The sequence below is a fragment of the Limulus polyphemus genome, unplaced genomic scaffold (genome assembly GCF_000517525.1).
Source record: "Limulus polyphemus unplaced genomic scaffold, Limulus_polyphemus-2.1.2 Scaffold1340, whole genome shotgun sequence".
NCBI classification, from domain to species: domain Eukaryota; kingdom Metazoa; phylum Arthropoda; class Merostomata; order Xiphosura; family Limulidae; genus Limulus; species Limulus polyphemus.
In genome coordinates, this window is record NW_013666950.1 from 170,300 (window position 1) to 188,330 (window position 18,031).

Consider the following 18,031-nt stretch of genomic DNA (forward strand, 5'->3'; position numbering starts at 1 on the left):
AGAAATTACCTGTTTCAAAAATTCACATTGCTTTCCATTGTTTCGAAACAAAACTAGACCAATAAAAATGATAAAATGCCTTGAAAATTGGAATGAAACGAGGCTTGTCATTTAGGTGGCTGTAAAAGAAAAAAAAAAACGACAACGTTTTTTACACACTTACATGCATTTTTGAATATTTTTCTATTTATCAAAAAATGTGATTATCTTGTAATCTGAGTATACAATACTTTCTACTTAGGGAAAAAATTTTTCACACTATTTTTGGTAACTCCCTCTAAGTCAAAATAACATATATGGAAATAAAAAGACAATTAAAACCCTCTTATCTTAGACTCATGACATAGCCATGCCGTTTTCCCATGAGCATATTGGTAATCTATTGCCACTATAATCTACTTTCCAAAGTTTAATACCACCAGATGGATCATACACTATGAACAGCTGTGTTTAATTACTTACTATTTTAACCCCTTGTTTACCATAGAGACGTACGTGTTACGTTAGTTATTTCTTCTCTCACGAGCCGTATTTTGATAAGTTTTTTTTACACTGAATCCAAGGTTTGTAAAATTTCTTCAATAAAACGTACATTCAGTCAACCCTGAAATACAGAATGTATAGATAAACTGTGTTTGGCTAAATACAGTGTTTTCAGTTGTCATCACTAAGTTAATTTACGTGGTTCTCACTATGCCCTTGTATTAAATCATTTTATATGACTAAATCCATAAGTTCCTATTGTTCCTAAGTTCTTGAAAATGTAATAATCTTCAAATGATATCGGGTAGCAGCTTTAACTGCTTAACTACAGCAGTCTTTATTTAGCATAAAGCTATCAAAGTATCGCTAGAACTGATGATGTTGTTGCTACGATGATTATCAGTCATCCTCCTAGATTCAGTGTTATGCAAATCAGACATCTGATGATCAGTCATATGATCTGAAATGCGATTGGTTATTCAGCGTAGGCTATATGTATATATCTTGCACAATTTTGTTCTTGTCACTTTTAGCCCAATTACAGAGCTCGAACGTTTGAAGTGTACCTTAAACAAGACATTCACATGTTGCACTCTGGTAGAAATGCATCGGGCGAATGGAAGCCAACCAACCACAGCAGACTGTTGAGAAATGGCTACAAGTGTTTCTGTACAGATGGTTAGAAACAGACCTCGCAAAACCAACAAATGTACCTGATGTCCAACAAGGTTCGCCTGTAATGTGCGAAGAACATTCCCAGTGGACCAATGAGATTTTTTATACGTGTATTGCACTTGATCTTGCAGTCAGATAACGTGCAATATTAGTGCGATTTAGTAGAGACACCCAATCTCGTTTTAATACTTGAAAGTGCTGCATATGGCGATGACGGAAGTATTGGGCAGGAAGAAATATATAAAGCAATGGTGGACGAACTGCCCTCTACATCCTGCAGAATGCACCTTTAATACAATGCATATACATCTACCTGTATTACTGATGCAATTGGCCCGGAATTAGGTTTAATGGACGAAACGCCTGCACTGTCATGTTAAAATTGGAATACACATTTATTAAAGAAGAGGAGATTCATTGAATGGGGTGGTCAGTGTTCTCACGAGACTCCAGTCCCATCTAGAAGGCATTGGATGCTCTTTGGAGACCCATAAAGTGACTCCCGAAACTAAAGTTGCCCTGAAACAGCTCAGGGCTTTCAGAGGAATGGTAAAAGTTTACTCAGAACCTTAACCATGAAATGTAAAGAAGTAAAACACTTCTACCATACGTTCATTTACGAACCTAAGCTGAATGGCCAGCATTCACACGTCAGATCAATTTACAGTTCATCAGATACCCGACTTTCGTAACAATGAGAGTGATTATAAATGTTTTATATCACTGTTTTGGCATTGTTTAAGCTAAACATTATAATATCAATTATCTTTTAATTACTTTGTGTAAAGTATTAGGTGGACATGTTATTTGGGTAGTGCTAGACGAAATACAAGATCACAGAGGCCAGAAAAGATTCAGACAGCAACAAGTAATTAGATGAATAAATAAATATTTTAGTAACATATTGATCGTTTAGATTTAGATTGTTATAATACAGAAAATCCACTAAAACTTAGCTAACTTAAGTATCCCCGTCCGACGCCAGGGGTTTTATTTCCACTCAACCAAGTATGTCTTAAAAGTGTAACTCAAAACAGTTTCCTCTCATTTTGATCATATTTGGTAAAAAGGTTGAGTGTCTCTCAGAAAATAATTGATTAACTTTTGGTGATTGTAGCTTAAAGGTAAAGGTCACACTAAAGGACGAATACTTTTGTTATACTAGTAGCAAATCGAGATTTTGAAAAAAGGTCAAAATTCGAGAACAAATTGAGATAGAAAGAGGCTCCTGACACACAGACTTACATTTTGTCAGGGTGGAAAACTGGTTGATGTATATTTTAGGTTGGTTACCACAACAGTAAAAACAACAACAACAACAAAAATACTCTTCGTGGTGAGGTTTTCACGCTCTTAAAGTCTTCTTGTGTTAGGTATTTAGTACTGACATAATTTGCACCGAGTTATTCTAGTGTCTGTTTAAAAAGACGTGATTTACAGAATAAAGAAAATTATACGAAAATAGGTCCAAGCTAATACAGAAATAGCCTAAAAAGACTGGGATTGCTAGCTGTGCTGGGAGTATAATCTTTCTGTCCTTTCAATCTGGTGATAAAATGTCTCCTTGTTTTCTGAAGGTCTTGATTTAACCCGACATCTTGGTAGCATTCAGGGACATAACTAACCCGTAAGTTCACAAACCACCCATAAGTTAATCTCTTAGTTACGACTAACTATTGTCTTAAGTTTAAAAACAGTGTGATTATGGGAAAACTCCAGGTTCAGTTCCCTGGAAAACCCTCACGCCTTGAAAGCAATTGCAAAGATTTCTTAAACCAAGACAAAGACACAAACGTGTCTGGAACGATAACGATGATTTTCCAAAGTGTAAAAAGACATTTTAAACTTAATAATGAATTAGAATGATCAACTGTTCTAGCCTTAAACCTCTGGATACTCCGTTAGCTCTCTCAGTTATCTTTACTTATCTACTAACAAGGAGGTTTTTAGTTTCTAATCAATACCTCTAAGCAAAGTAAAAGGCTGAATATTTTATTTTTTAGGGTTATATAGAACGAGTCGCAGTCACACACACACACACATTATAAATCCATAAGATGAACTTTATATGGATAATATACAGGTCACGAAATTATAAAATTGTGTTTGAACTACTACGCAATCATTTTATTAATTAAACTCAACTATTGGCTTCATCCATATTAAGTTTCAACGCTATAGTTTATTGCTTTGTGCCGAACTTGCAGAATTAAAATTTATTAATGAACACAACAAATTAGACTTAGAATTTAACTTTCATTAACTTATTTTAGAGCTACGAAAATTAATGGAGTGAGATGTCGCCAACTGGTGGTATTTATGGCGTGTATTATTTATTCAAAATGGGCCTGGCGTGGCCTAAATGCTAGCGTGCCGGATCAAAATTCCAGGTTTCGCACATTATAAACCACCTCCGCTCTTTCAGCTGTGGGTATGTTATGAAGACCGACAAATGACCCATATTATTCATTTCAAAGCCGAATAAAACCTTGTGTTGGCAGGTGCTGCTAACTGACTGTTTTCTCTTTTGCCAGTAGTTTGAAATTGTGGACCAATAAATACGAACTCTTGGGGTCTCTGATCTATCCGTTTAGCCCATAATGTGGAAAAGGTGACATTCAGCTTTAAAATGTCAAATATTGTTCAAAATGTTTGAAAAATACCGCCACAACGTTTTACATTTTAAAGTAAATGTTTTTAAAGCAATAAATTGGCCAATATGAATAATTTTAATAATAAAATATTGAAACATCGGTGTTAATAATCTACATAACTCTGAAATGTTTTAATTTCAAATATCGTTTTCATTTATGAAGCTATTTGTACATTCTTATTCGTGATTTTAAAGACAGTTTACAATATTTTTGCTTGAAAATTATTATCATTAAACTTTTAATTTTCTGATATTGTTTTTGCTGAAAATCTTAAATCACATGGTATTCAGATATTATATACGAGTTTTTATCGTCACAAACTTCCTTATTAAATTTTCGGTAAATAGGCAAAAGTTGATCATAATCTAAAATGTAAAAACTAAATCTTATTAATTTTAAACTAAATTTTCGCATAAAGCTATATAAGGGCTATCAGCGCATAGTCGTCCCTAATTTTGAATTGATTGGCTAGAGGGAAGGCATGCAGCCCAGTCAACATCACTCACCGCCAAGTCTTGGTCTAGTGATGTTTAAAGTTTGCAGAGCTATTTGAAAAACTGTGAAATAGAATAGGCATTCTTATTATAAAACTTACATTCAAAAGAACCATTAAAGTTCATCTTAAGATCTTAATGCCAATTTTATTTATTATATTTTCCTCTATCTTGTAATCGGCATAACGTATGGTTTTAGTAAAAGAAGTTTTATTGGTTTTATCCTAAAAAGTTCAAGAAATTGAGATGAAGATATGAGGGCTTTTTTATTTTTTACATTTTATGTTTTTTACAGTGATAATATTCTTGTAAGCGGTCAGACTAAAAGTATTATAAATTTATAAGGATAAGTTATTCTAAACCCATATGTAGTCATTAAAGCTAACGTCAAGGGAATGTATAACTATCCACGATTCCAATATCTCTGGTAGATGCAGAGTCTTCAGTTGTTCTTCATGGGCGAATTATTATTTCTTAGTTTGAAATTTTTATTCAATTAAATTCAGTTTTCTTCACAAGTTAGGTAATACAATATGGTCTAAATAAATAATAAATTTTATAAATATATAATTAAGTGAATCATAAATTCAATAGACAGTTCTTGAAACAAACCTTAACTTTTTAAAAAATCTCATATTTCTTATAATATTGGATATAGCATTCCAAATGTTTGCCCGCACAGAAGTTATTGGGCATTGACCTATTGACCTTTTAAAAAAGCGGTATGTGTATATTAGCATTAATTCTTGTACCATGATAATGGATATTCTTGTGTTTTTTTTTAAAGGTTTCAAGACTGGGTATATTAATTTATTTATTTTAATCATAAACATCCAAATTACCTACTAAATAAATATTTATTTCACAAGCATTTTATATTACGTATTTATTAAATACTTGTGAAATAAATAATTATTAAATCCCAATAGTTGAAACCCAAAGTTACTCTCATAAATTTTTTTTGAAGAAGCAATAAGGGTTTTATGTTATATTATGATGAGGTTTCCCAAGAATCATTTGCATGTATTAAATGTGAATAAACAAAATTATAAAGTTATCAAATATTTTTTATTAACTAATCTTTTTTTACTTTGTTTATTATCCCTACATATGTCGCAACTATTTTCCTAATAGTTATTATGTAATTATGTTCCAAAGCAATATTCAGATAGTTTAAACTCAAAATTAATCACATACATTTTTTGAAATGAATTGAATACATAGAATGGACTTAAAGTAGTGTAAAAATAACTTCCACATATAGTTTACATCCATGACCTGAGACTTTATACTGATGGTAAAGCTCAAGGTCTAATATATTCACATATGCCAAGAACCAAAAAAAAAGAGAATTGAAGTCAGACAGAGAATGTTTCTTATTATCATCATTCACAAATATAATTATATAGATAATTTAACTAAGTTGACTTTAGTGTTAGTTTGATTGAAAACTAGATGATTAGATACTACTTAATATATGATACAATATACATATTTGCAATAATAATAATAATTAGAACCTTTATGATGTTTTACAAAATAGAACTTAAAACCACATAATGTTTTTTTGTTGTTTGGCAATTCTTGCATTCGGATAGAAACCTAGTAGAAACTTCACAGTAAATAACAGAGTATAACTGTATATTACTATCATTGATAGCAGAAACTTCTTAGTAAACAGCAAGGTATAATCTGTATACTATTATAATTCATAGTAGAAATTTCTTTGTAAAGAGCAGGGTGTAACCTGTATACTATAATCATTGATAGTAGAAATTTCTTAGTAAACAGCAAGGTATAACCTGTATACTATTATAATTCATAGTAGAAATTTCTTTGTAAACAGCAAGGTATAACCTGTATACTATTATAATTCATAGTAGAAATTTCTTTGTAAACAGCAGGGTGTAACCTGTATACTATAATCATTGATAGCAGAAACTTCTTAGTAAACAGCAAGGTATAATCTGTATACTATTATAATTCATAGTAGAAATTGCTTTGTAAACAGCAAGGTATAACCTGTATACTATTATAATTCATAGTAGAAATTTCTTTGTAAACAGCAAGGTGTAACCTGTATACTATAATCATTGATAGTAGAAACTTCTTAGTAAACAGCAGGCTATAACCTGTATACTATCATACTTCATAGTACAAACTTCTCAGTAAACAGAGTATAACCTGTATACTATTATTCTTTTTGAGAAGAATCAATGACGAGCCAAAGTAATTATAACCCGCTTGTTTGTATTATATTCTACATCCAGTATGAGGTGTTTCAGTTAGAAACCTTGTACTATTTTCTAGAAGGCTTTATTGATTCCGACTACACGGTGACATGTTTATAGACCTATGTGTAGCTTTACACTCATACATATATTGTCAACCCAAATTTAGATGAAACTTCAACATTTCTGTTGCTTTGTATTTACGATGATTTGTTGTTTAAGTTTTGTATAGAGGTCCTTCCCGTAGTTTCCGAACGAATAGCGTGATCAAAGCACAGTTATCAAACTTTCTTCCGAAATCATATGTGATAGTAGTTGAATTATTACTAATACAAAAAAAATCAAAAATCAAACGACAACAATAATAAAATACCCGATAGCTCTCGTAAAAATGGCAAATCCATCAGGAACAAAAGATTTTCATTGGACGTATTCGGCATAAACCCGCAGATACAAATTTCCAATTGGAGTGAAATAAACATGTGTCATCACGTGCGATATTTTGTTCCCTTCAACAATGTATTGTTTTACCAGTGGTAGTTTCCGTGTGAATTAAGTCTCAATCCCTTTGAATATGGATTGTGGTCACGTTAGATATAACACCGCAATGAATAGGGAGTGGTTATATGTGGAAGTAGTTTAGAAACAAGAGTGTGAATGTTTCTATGAAATATTCTGCAAAATACTTTTTTATTTAATACTAATGTGGCAGAAAAATCTAAACACTGTTGCATTACGCAAAAGTGACAACTCCGTGGCTGAAAACTAGAAACGAGGATACTGAATAGATCCATATACCACAGTATTATGATTATTAAACTGTACGTAGATACACATATGCCTCAGGGTTAATTAACGTTAAAAATAATTAAACTTAAGTTAAGCGGAGAAAATGACCGGAAAGCATTGATTTATTGTTCAAAATCTGATTTAATTATTTTCCTTTATTAAAATATCATAGAATGCAACATATATTGACGAGTCTTTATTCTGAATAGGTAAAGATTATAAAATTATAATAAAGGTTAGTATCGTGTGTTTACATATCCGTCGACCATTTTAGGCTTTTAAACTAGACGAAAGTAGGATCGATAAGACCTAGCAGCTTTGTTTACTGAAATAGTTTACTTGGTGTTAAGCACAAAAGCTACATAGTGGAGTATCTGTGCTCTGCTCATCGCAAGTATTGAATCCCGATATTTAGGGTTGACTTATCGCTGAGAGAATTTCTGTAATACCATGCTTTCGGTCAGAACCCCACAAAATATTGGAGAAAGGACAAACTAGTTTGTCTTTTGAGGCAGAGTGTGTTTGACTATATGTCAGCACCATACTAGAACAAGGCCTAGCGAGTTTGTCTTCTGAAATATAATTTTTTTTCAGTATGAAATCATCAACATACTGTGGCAATAATACCTAGTAAGTGTTCGATCAGACGTCAGCAAAATTCTGGCACTAGGCCAAAGGAGTTTTCTTTTGAAACAGTTTGGTTTGGTTTGTTTTGAATTTCGCCCAAAACTACACGAAGGCTATCTGCGCTAGCCGTCCTTAATTTAGCAGTGAAAGACTAGAGGGAATGCAGCTAGTCATCACCACCCACCGCCAACTCTTGGGCTATTCTTTTTCAACGAATAGTGGGATTGACAATCACATTATAACGCACCCACGGCTGAAAGGGTGAGCATGTTTGTTGCGACGGGAATTCGAACCCGCGACCCTCAAATTGCGAGTCGAGTGCCCTAACCATCTGACCATGCCGGGCCCTTTTGGAACAGAACATGTTCCATCAGACGTCAGCAACATAATGGCATAAGGCCAAACGAGTTTGTCTGCTGGAACAGAAAATCTTCGACAAGACTTCAGCAACATAGTGTGACAATGTCAAACAAGTTTGTCTTCTGGAACAGAAAACGTCCGATCAGACGTCGGCAACACACTGGAAACTTTTTTTTTTTTTACACGCTGTGTTTGTTTGTTGTTAATGTCAAAGCTACACAATGGGCTATCTATGCTGTGCCCACCACGGGTATCAAAACCCAGTTTTTTAGCGTTATGAGCCTTTAGACTTATCGCTGAACTATTGGGGCACACGTTATGTACAAACAAGACAAACTTTGACTATTCTTTTCCCTCTTGCTCTGCATTTCAATAATTGAGATATCTGATTTTTATTGTATTTATATTAATTATTAGCATGGCATAAACGGTGAGATATATATATCATATTTTCATTGTGTTTATTTTCATTATTAGCATGGTATGAATGGTGGGATATCATATTTTCATTGTGTTTATGTTCATTATTAGCATGGTATGAATGGTGGGATATCTGATTTTTATTGTATTTATATTAATTATTAGCATGGCATAAACGGTGAGATATATATCATATTTTCATTGTGTTTATGTTCTTTATTAGCATGGTATGAATGGTGGGATATCATATTTTCATTGTGTTTATGTTAACTATTAACATGGTAGGAATGGTGGGATATCATATTTTCATTGTGTCTATGTTCATTATTAGCATGGTAGGAATGGTGGGATATCATATTTTCATTGTGTTTATGTTAACTATTAGCATGGTAGGAATGGTGGGATATCATATTTTCATTGTGTTTATATTCATTATTAGCATGGTATGAATGGTTTTCTACATAAAAACTATTCAATCGTAACATTTATATCTGTATTATTATTGTTAAGTGATTTTATTCACTAATTCTTCCGTTACATTAATGTTTCCTTTTTATAACTTATTTCTAAAGGTCAGAAGCTGAAGCAAATAAACATTCCACCCCCACCCCCCACCTCAACGACAACATTTTTTGAATCGGTTGCTTACTGCCAGAAACACTGCCCATGGCTATATCTAACTTTGGCGCATACAATCTTGAAGCTTTGCCCGCTGAACTGGATATTTTCGCCAGACGCTAGAGGGAGGGTCTACTATACTGATTTAAAGCCTTTTAAAGTTAACGTGAAAAGCCTATTTCAGTGAAACCTATTCTATGACACCAAAAAGTATTATGTTACTAGATGAATGACATTTTTTTTCATTATTAAATAACACAAGTTAGAAATAAAATATAATGCGTTTCTCAGAGAAACACGAGCCTACACGTCGTTTTTGAGCAGTCTTGTAGATTTAGAATTTCCTATATATGTGAAAATTGAAAGTTCCAACTCAAAACTTTGTTAGCTGTACAGACGCTCGAGCCAACTAAGGTACTTCTTATAAGGGCGACAAATCTCTCTTTGCATTTTATAGTTAACCGGATTTCAAAAAAAAAAATCAATATATAAACGGATTCATAGTTTACATGCCAATTAGACCTTTGGTGTCTCGCCGATAAGTCTGAGGGAATGTAACGCTAAAACTCGGGTTTCGATACCTGCGGTGGGCATAGTACAGATAGCCTATTGTATAGCTTTGCGCTTAACTTCAAACTTATTAAGAAACAATTAAGCTGATCGGCACAGTTCGCGAGTCCCGAACGTTCCCGTACTTGATAACCTATGAAGTGAGAACAGATGAGGACGCTGCAGCTTAGTTGACTAAAGCATCTCTTGGTTAGCAGAGTTGGGGGTTTGAATGTTCCTCGACTCCAATTTTCTTTCTTTAGAAAAGACTGAAACTGACTATACGCTACTGCTACTTTTGAAAATCTCTATAATATTGTAGGTATAGACAATGATATGTTATTCCTTTTTCATTGTGTTACTTAATTCTATTACTATATTCTAGGACTGAAATGGTATAAATGCAGTGCTTCATTTTAGAAGCTAATGTTGTACTATTTAGGTTTGTAAGTTCCTTTTCGGTGCCACAATTAATTAAGCCTCATTATGCAACATTACTTTTGGGTACCACGCAACCATACTTATCTTCCATTGCTACTGCTTCTTTATAGATCGATATCTACATATTTCTTATATATACTATAATTATGAAAAAATAAATGCGTAAAGTCTGTGTTTACTTCTGAAATTCAGCAACAAGAAACTCTTCATTTGTCAAAAGACTCAATTTCGACTTGGAAACTTTTAGAGATCTGAGACGAAAAAAGTAGCTGATATTAAAAACAGAAAAGAAGATTCAGTTATATTAAATTCAACATTTTTCCTAGATGATCGCAGACTTTATGAGAGTAATGGTCTATTAATCCTTCAAAGGATACTGCACGTACATTTCCCATATATTTATACGTTGTGAAATGTCATTGAATTTATAACGGGACATATATAATTAAACAATTTTCTTTGTTGAGGATGACTTATTATAACAATCGTAGGATCAGTTTTTGGTAATTTCAACATTTTAGGTAATCGACTATATATTCCTTGGATTGTTTGTTTGTTTGTTTTGTTGCTAAGCACAGAACTATTTATGATGTGTCTACCAAGAGTATCAAAATAGGGTTTTTAGCGGTGTGAGCTCTCAGACTTACCGCTGAGCCACTAGGGGGCATACTTCTTGAAAAACAAGAAGAATTCTATAGGAATTTTTTGGCTACACCAAACCATGACTGGTTCAGTGTGTGTTTGGAGTAAAATATAAGCTTGAATGTTAACATAACAAAAACTTTAGAATTCACGATGTTTACCTATCTGAGAACTTTGGAAGGATTACTTCTTTGTTATTATTTTATATCTTGTTTTCTTAACAACAAGAATGGAAATAAAAGGTTTAACTAACGATAAGAAACCAGATTCTATATACTCGTGGTGGGCACAGCAGAGATAGCCCATTATGTAACTTTGCTCCTAACTACAAACAAATAAAAACATTAAACGTACAGGTAATTATTAAAGCTAATGCTAAACGAATGTTTACTTATCCACGCTACCAATAACTCTAGGAAACACGCAGTCTCCAATAGTAATTATTTCTATTCTGCTTCACGGGCGAATTATTAATATTATTTCTTAATTCCAGATGGCAATGATGTCACTTTCCAAACACTTTTCTAAATGAATCTTGTATCTCTTAACCGAGGCTTCGTACTGATGGTAAAGCTCACGGTATAATATATTCATATACATGAAGAATCAAGAAAAGGGAACTGAAGTCAGCTGGAGATCGTCTCTCATTCTCATCATTCATGAATATAATTATCTAGATAACTTAACGAAGTTGACTTTAATGTTAATGTTAGTTTGATTGAAATCTAGATGTTTAGATACTAATTAATATGTTCTGCAATATAGACGTGTGCAGTAATGATAATAATTAGAACAGTTATTTATATTTTACAGAACAGAATTTAAAACCAAATAATGTTGTTTTTTATGTTTAGCGACTCTTGCAATTAGATAGCAGCTTAGCAGAAACTTCTCAGAAAACAGCAGTGTATAACCTGTATACTATCATAATTCATAGTAGAAACTTCTTAGTAAACAGCAGTGTATAACCTGTATACTATCATAAATTATAGTAGAAACTTCTTAGTAAACAGCAGTGTATAACTTGTATACTATCATAATTCATAGTAAAAACTTCTTAGTAAACAGCAGTGTGTAGCTTGTATACTATTTTCATTGATAGTAGAAACTTCTGAGTAAACAGCAGTGTATAACTTGTATACTATCATAATTCATAGTAGAAACTTCTTAGTAAACAGCAGTGTATAACCTGTATACTATCATAATTCATAGTAGAAACTTCTTAGTAAACAGCAGTGTATAACTTGTATACTATCATAATTCATAGTAGAAACTTCTTAGTAAACAGCAGTGTGTAACTTGTATACTATTTTCATTGATAGTAGAAACTTCTGAGTAAACAGCAGGGTATAACCTGTATACTATTATCATTCATAGTAGAAATTTCGTAAATAACAGAATATCACCTACATAGTAATATTTTTAAAAAGGGTCAATAACGAGCAGAGATTATAATTATACTAATACGGTTTACTACGGTTGGAAATTGCACCAACTTTTAACATTGAGTTCACCTAACAAAAGCAAACAAACCAAAATTAGCTTACTTAGGAACTTATAAAACATCAACGTACTTTAGCAGTCAGCCCAGCACTTGCCGTCTCCGAGCAAGAAATTAGTCGCTTTTCATCTAGTATCAACCATTTAGTCCAAATAATATATCAATCACTATCCTTCTTCTCACCTGGTGAGGCCAGGTAGTTAGGGCATTCGACTCGTAATCTGAGGGTCGTGGGTTCGAATCCCCGTCACACCAAACATGCTCGCCCTTTCAGCCGTGGAGGCGTTATAATGTGACGATCAATCCCACTATTCGTTGGTAAAAGAGTAGCCCAAGAGTTGGCGGTGGGTGGTGATGACTAGCTGCCTTCCTTCTAGTCTTACACTGCTAAATTAGGGACGGCTAGCGCAGATAGCCCTCGTGTAGCTTTGCGCGAAATTCAAAAACAAACAAACAATCTCACCTGGTGATAAACAGCGTATATGAATTTCCTAAAGTAATCAGTCCAGCACCTACCTCACCAGACAATAAATTAATTATCTACATTACTCATCACTTAGCAATAGTCAAGTCAACCCTAACCTACAATTAGCATTGCGAATTTTGATGATGCAGCTTTAACCTGTAACGTGTAGTATGGCTTGTTCTGGCAAAGATGATTAGATAGGCTCGACAGCAATATTATGGTGTCTTATTTGTTTGTTTGTCGAATTTTCGTGAAAAGCTATTCGAGGGCTATCTGCGCTAGCCGTCCCTAATTTAGAAGTAATATATTACAGGGAGGACGGCTAGTTAAAACCACCATCCGCCAAATCTTGGTATACTCTAATCAAATAGTGTTATTGATTGTTCCATTATAACACCCCACGGCTAAAATGGTGAGCATGTTTGGTGATGAGATTCGAATATGCGACGCACAAATTGCGAATCGAGCGCCCTAACCACCAGGCCAGGCCAGAGTACTGTGATATCATGATAAGTTGTTGTCTGTATTTCCTATTTGAATTAAGAGTGAGTATGATGGTTAATCAGAAGCTTTGGCGAATTGTGTAGCCTCGACTTCTTTAGTCTCCCGCTAAATGACACCTAAATAAATGGTACCAGTTACAATGCAAGATTGGAAAAATGTATTCTGTAAAAAACACAAACATAGAATTTTTTTTCCTGCATTATTACGGATGCCATTTAGATCTGGATTCCTAATAAATAGAAACTTGATGGTCACGAAAGCTTCTATGATTTTAAATTAAAGATGTATTACTGAAGGCAGTTTTCTAGGCTTTAGAAGCCAATAGTGGCAAACTAAAAACACGAAGAAAACAACCTGTCTCAATAAATATCATCGGCAAACATTCACCACAGAATTGTTGGAAGTGTAGTAACAATATTTTACATCCCATGTATTCTTCTCAATGTAAATTTCAGTTGAAGCAGTTTTTGGCTAATTTTCATTCGACATTACTCCGCAACATTCTTCGCTTACATCGTCGTTTTCAGCAGACCTACAGTTCGTAGCCTAAACACATGCTTCCAGCATATATCTGTGTAACGTAATAAAAAGTTAAAGATACGTATTGTGTATCTGTTTTACATGAATACTGCATTGGATATTTATTGTTTTATGTAATTTTTATGGTATAATAGAATGCTTTAACACCCAAACATTGGAGTACTCTAGCACCCAAACATTAGAGTACTTTAGCACCCAAACATTAGAATACTCTAACACCCAAACATTGGAGTACTCTAGCACCCAAACATTAGAGTACTTTAGCACCCAAACATTAGAGTACTTTAGCACCCAAACATTAGAATACTCTAACACCCAAACATTAGAATACTCTAACACCCAAACATTAAAGTACTTTAACATTCAAACTTTGGATTACTCTAGCACCCGATCATTAGAGTGCTCTAACACCCAAACATTAGAGTACTTTAACATTTAAACTTTGGATTACTATAATATCCAAACATGAGAGTACTCTGATATCCAAACATGAGAGTACTCTGATATCCAAACATGAGTGTACTCTGATATCCAAACATGGGAGTACTCTAATATCCAAACATGGGAGTACTCTAATATCCAAACATGGGAGTACTCTAACACCCGAAGTTTGGAGTACTCTAATATCCAACCATGGGAGTACTCTAACACCCGAAGTTTGGAGTACTCTTATACCCAAAGTTTGGAGTACTCTTATACCCAAAGATTGGAGTACTCTTATACCCAAAGATTGGAGTACTCTTATACCCAAAGATTGGAGTACTCTTATACCCAAAGATTGGAGTACTCTTATACCCAAACATTGGGGTACTTTAATACCCAAACATTGGGGTACTTTAATACCCAAACATTGGGGTATTTTAATACCCAAACATTGGGGTATTTTAATACCCAAACATTGGGATACTTTAATACCCAAACATTGGAGTACTTTAATACCCAAACATTGGAGTACTTTAATATCCAAACATTGGAGTACTTTAACATTCAAATATTGGAGTATGCTAACACCAAAATATTGGAGTACTTCAACACCCAAACATTCGAGTACTTCAACACCCAAACATTCGAGTACTTCAACACCCAAATATTGAGTACTTTAACACCCAAATATTGAGTACTTTAACACCCAAATATTGAGTACTTTAACACCCAAACATTCGAGTACTTCAACACCCAAATATTGAGTACTTTAACACCCAAACATGGCAACTCTCGATAGGGTTCCATAAGTACAGTGTAAAAGCTTATAATTAATTTTTTTCTGTATTCACTAATTCTTCGTAAACCTGATCCCATACTGCTAGTCTAGTCGATTAGTCAAATTAGCTTAAATTAATACCCATTAAAACAGCAGTAACGAGTATCAGTTCCAAGTATCGTGATAACTTCAGATTAAGAAGGTTATGGAACCAGAATTAAGCAAATAAAAGTGAAACTGAACATGGTGTAACATTTGACCCCTGAAATTAAAATTGTATGACCTGAGAAAAAAGAAGAAATGATGATTTGTCGGTTTTATCTTTTCTGTCTATCTTTCTATCACTCTATGCTTTTAAATAAGTTTGAAAACAGTGTAATAAAAGTAACTTTTTGAATCAATAATACTAAAGAATAAACTGACATGTCTAAATGAAAACTTTTTCTTGTTTATTTCGTGCGACGTTTCGAGCAGACGCCCTTTGTCATGCAATAAAGACCGTGTTACAATAGAATTAGGATCAGAAATTACAATCAAAAATATTACAGACACACTACTAACTCCAACCATATTTTCTGTAAGACACATCGCTAACTCTAACCACATTTTCTGTAAGACACATCGCTAACTCCAACTATATTTACTGCAAGACATCGCTAATTCCAACTATATTTACTGCAAGACACATAGCTAACTTCAACTATACTTACTGTAAGACACATCGCTAACTCCAACCACATTTTCTGTAAGATACATCGCTAACTCCAACCATATTTTCTGTAAGATACATCGCTAACTCCAACCATATTTACTGCAGGACACATCGCTAACTCCAACCATATTTACTGCAAGACACATCGCTAACTTCGACCATATTTTCTGTAAAATACGTTGTTAAAATTAACCATATTTTCTGTAAAATACGTTGCTAACTTTAACCATATTTTCTGTAAAATACGTTGCTAACTTTAACCATATTTTCTGTAAAATACGTTGCTAACTTTAACCATATTTTCTGTAAAATACGTTGCTAACTTTAACCATATTTTCTGTAAAGAACATTGGGCTCTGACATTCTAATTTAACTTTTAAAACCCATTTATGTTCGTCAAAGCTGTTGATCTAATTCCGATTGTTTGGGAAAAATCTAAGGAAAATAAGTAGTTCTTAATAACTTCACATATTCCAGTCAGAGAATCACAAGCGCCATAGAGGATTGATTTTGTTTTCAAACTTTCTCAATCATTTGTTATCAAGACACTCTTCAATTTGTCTAACTTAGAAATATTTACCAGCCGCCTTTATTTGTCTAGTTGTTTTTCATCTCAAGAAATAAAAAATATTTCCATTTCGTACAGCAGGTCTACCATTTTGAACACATTTGAGCCGAGCATGGCGTAGTGGTTAGTGTGCCTGACTGCAAGTCCGAGGGTCCAAGGTTCGCTTCCGTTGCTGCAAAATTACGCCCTGCACTTTCGGGCCACGGGTGCGTAGTGAGACTGGCTCTCAAATTCCATTATTTGATTAGAGTATCCCAAGAGTTGGCAGTGCGTGCTCTTGACTACATGTATTCCTCTGGTCTATTAGCTTAAACTTAGAACAGATTGCCCTTGCGTAGACTTACTCGAAAACCCTATACAAACAAATCTGGAGACACTACGAAACGCCATTATTGAGATTACATCCATCTGAAAGACCAATGTTTGTTATTCTGCTTTTACGACTGTGCATTATTTTCTTTGATGTTATGTTTCGTTGAGCGAGCGTCTTTTGTTCGTTCTGATAAACATGTATGAAGATAGAAAAAATTATCTCATGATACAATGACGTTTTTAAGCTCGTAAAAGTTGAATTTCAGAAAGTTTGATACATAAACCAGAATACAGTTTCTGTTTCACTAAGCTTGAAACGCAGGCTGTGCCTCATGATCGTTATTTAACTAAGAAGAACATTGTTCGGCTTATCATCAAGCTTTATAATTAAATTTAGAAAAGTATGGCTACAGAATAGAATTTTACTCATTTTGATAAGTGAAAGCATTCTCTGAAAAATGGGCATATCCAATACAGTTGTTTATCCTGTCATTAAAGAAAATGAGATTCAAAAACTAACAACAGTTGTCAAGGGGAGTTATGTGTTTGGTACAACCTTTGTCTGTAACTGATCACAATACAGTTATGTGTTTGGTACAACCTTTGTCTGTAACTAATCATAATACAGTTATGTGTTTGGTACAACCTTTGTCTGTAAACAATCACAATACAGTTATGTGTTTGGTACAACCTTTGTCTGTAAGTAATCACAATACAGTTATGTGTTTGGTACAACCTTTGTCTGTAAACAATCACAATACAGTTATGTGTTTGGTACAACCTTTGTCTGTAAGTAATCACAATACAGTTATGTGTTTCTATTGTGATTAGTTACAGACAAAGGTTGTACCAAACACATAACTGTATTGTGATTACTTACAGACAAAGGTTGTACCAAACACATAACTGTATTGTGATTAGTTACATACAAAGGTTGTACCAGTTATGTATTTGGCACAACCTTTGTCCGTGCACAATCAAAATAAAGCTATACGTGGAATATAACCTTTGTCTGTAAACAATCACAATACAGTTATGTGTTTGGTACAACCTTTGTCTGTAACTAATCACAATAGAGTTACGTATTTGGTACAACCTTTGTCCGTGCACAATCAAAATAAAGCTATACGTGGAATATAATCTTTGTCTGTAAACAATCACAATACAGTTATGTGTTTGGTACAACCTTTGTCTGTAAGTAATCACAATACACTTATGTGTTTGGTACAACCTTTGTCTGTAAA

At 33.6% G+C, this 18,031-nt stretch overlaps 1 protein-coding gene across 5 annotated transcripts in view; it reads right to left on the bottom strand.

Annotated features, from left to right (window-relative positions):
* Positions 1-18,031, bottom strand: part of LOC106463162 (band 7 protein AGAP004871-like) — a 205,855-nt gene that overhangs the window by 82,863 nt on the left and 104,961 nt on the right. The gene's annotated exons all lie outside the window — the stretch shown is intronic.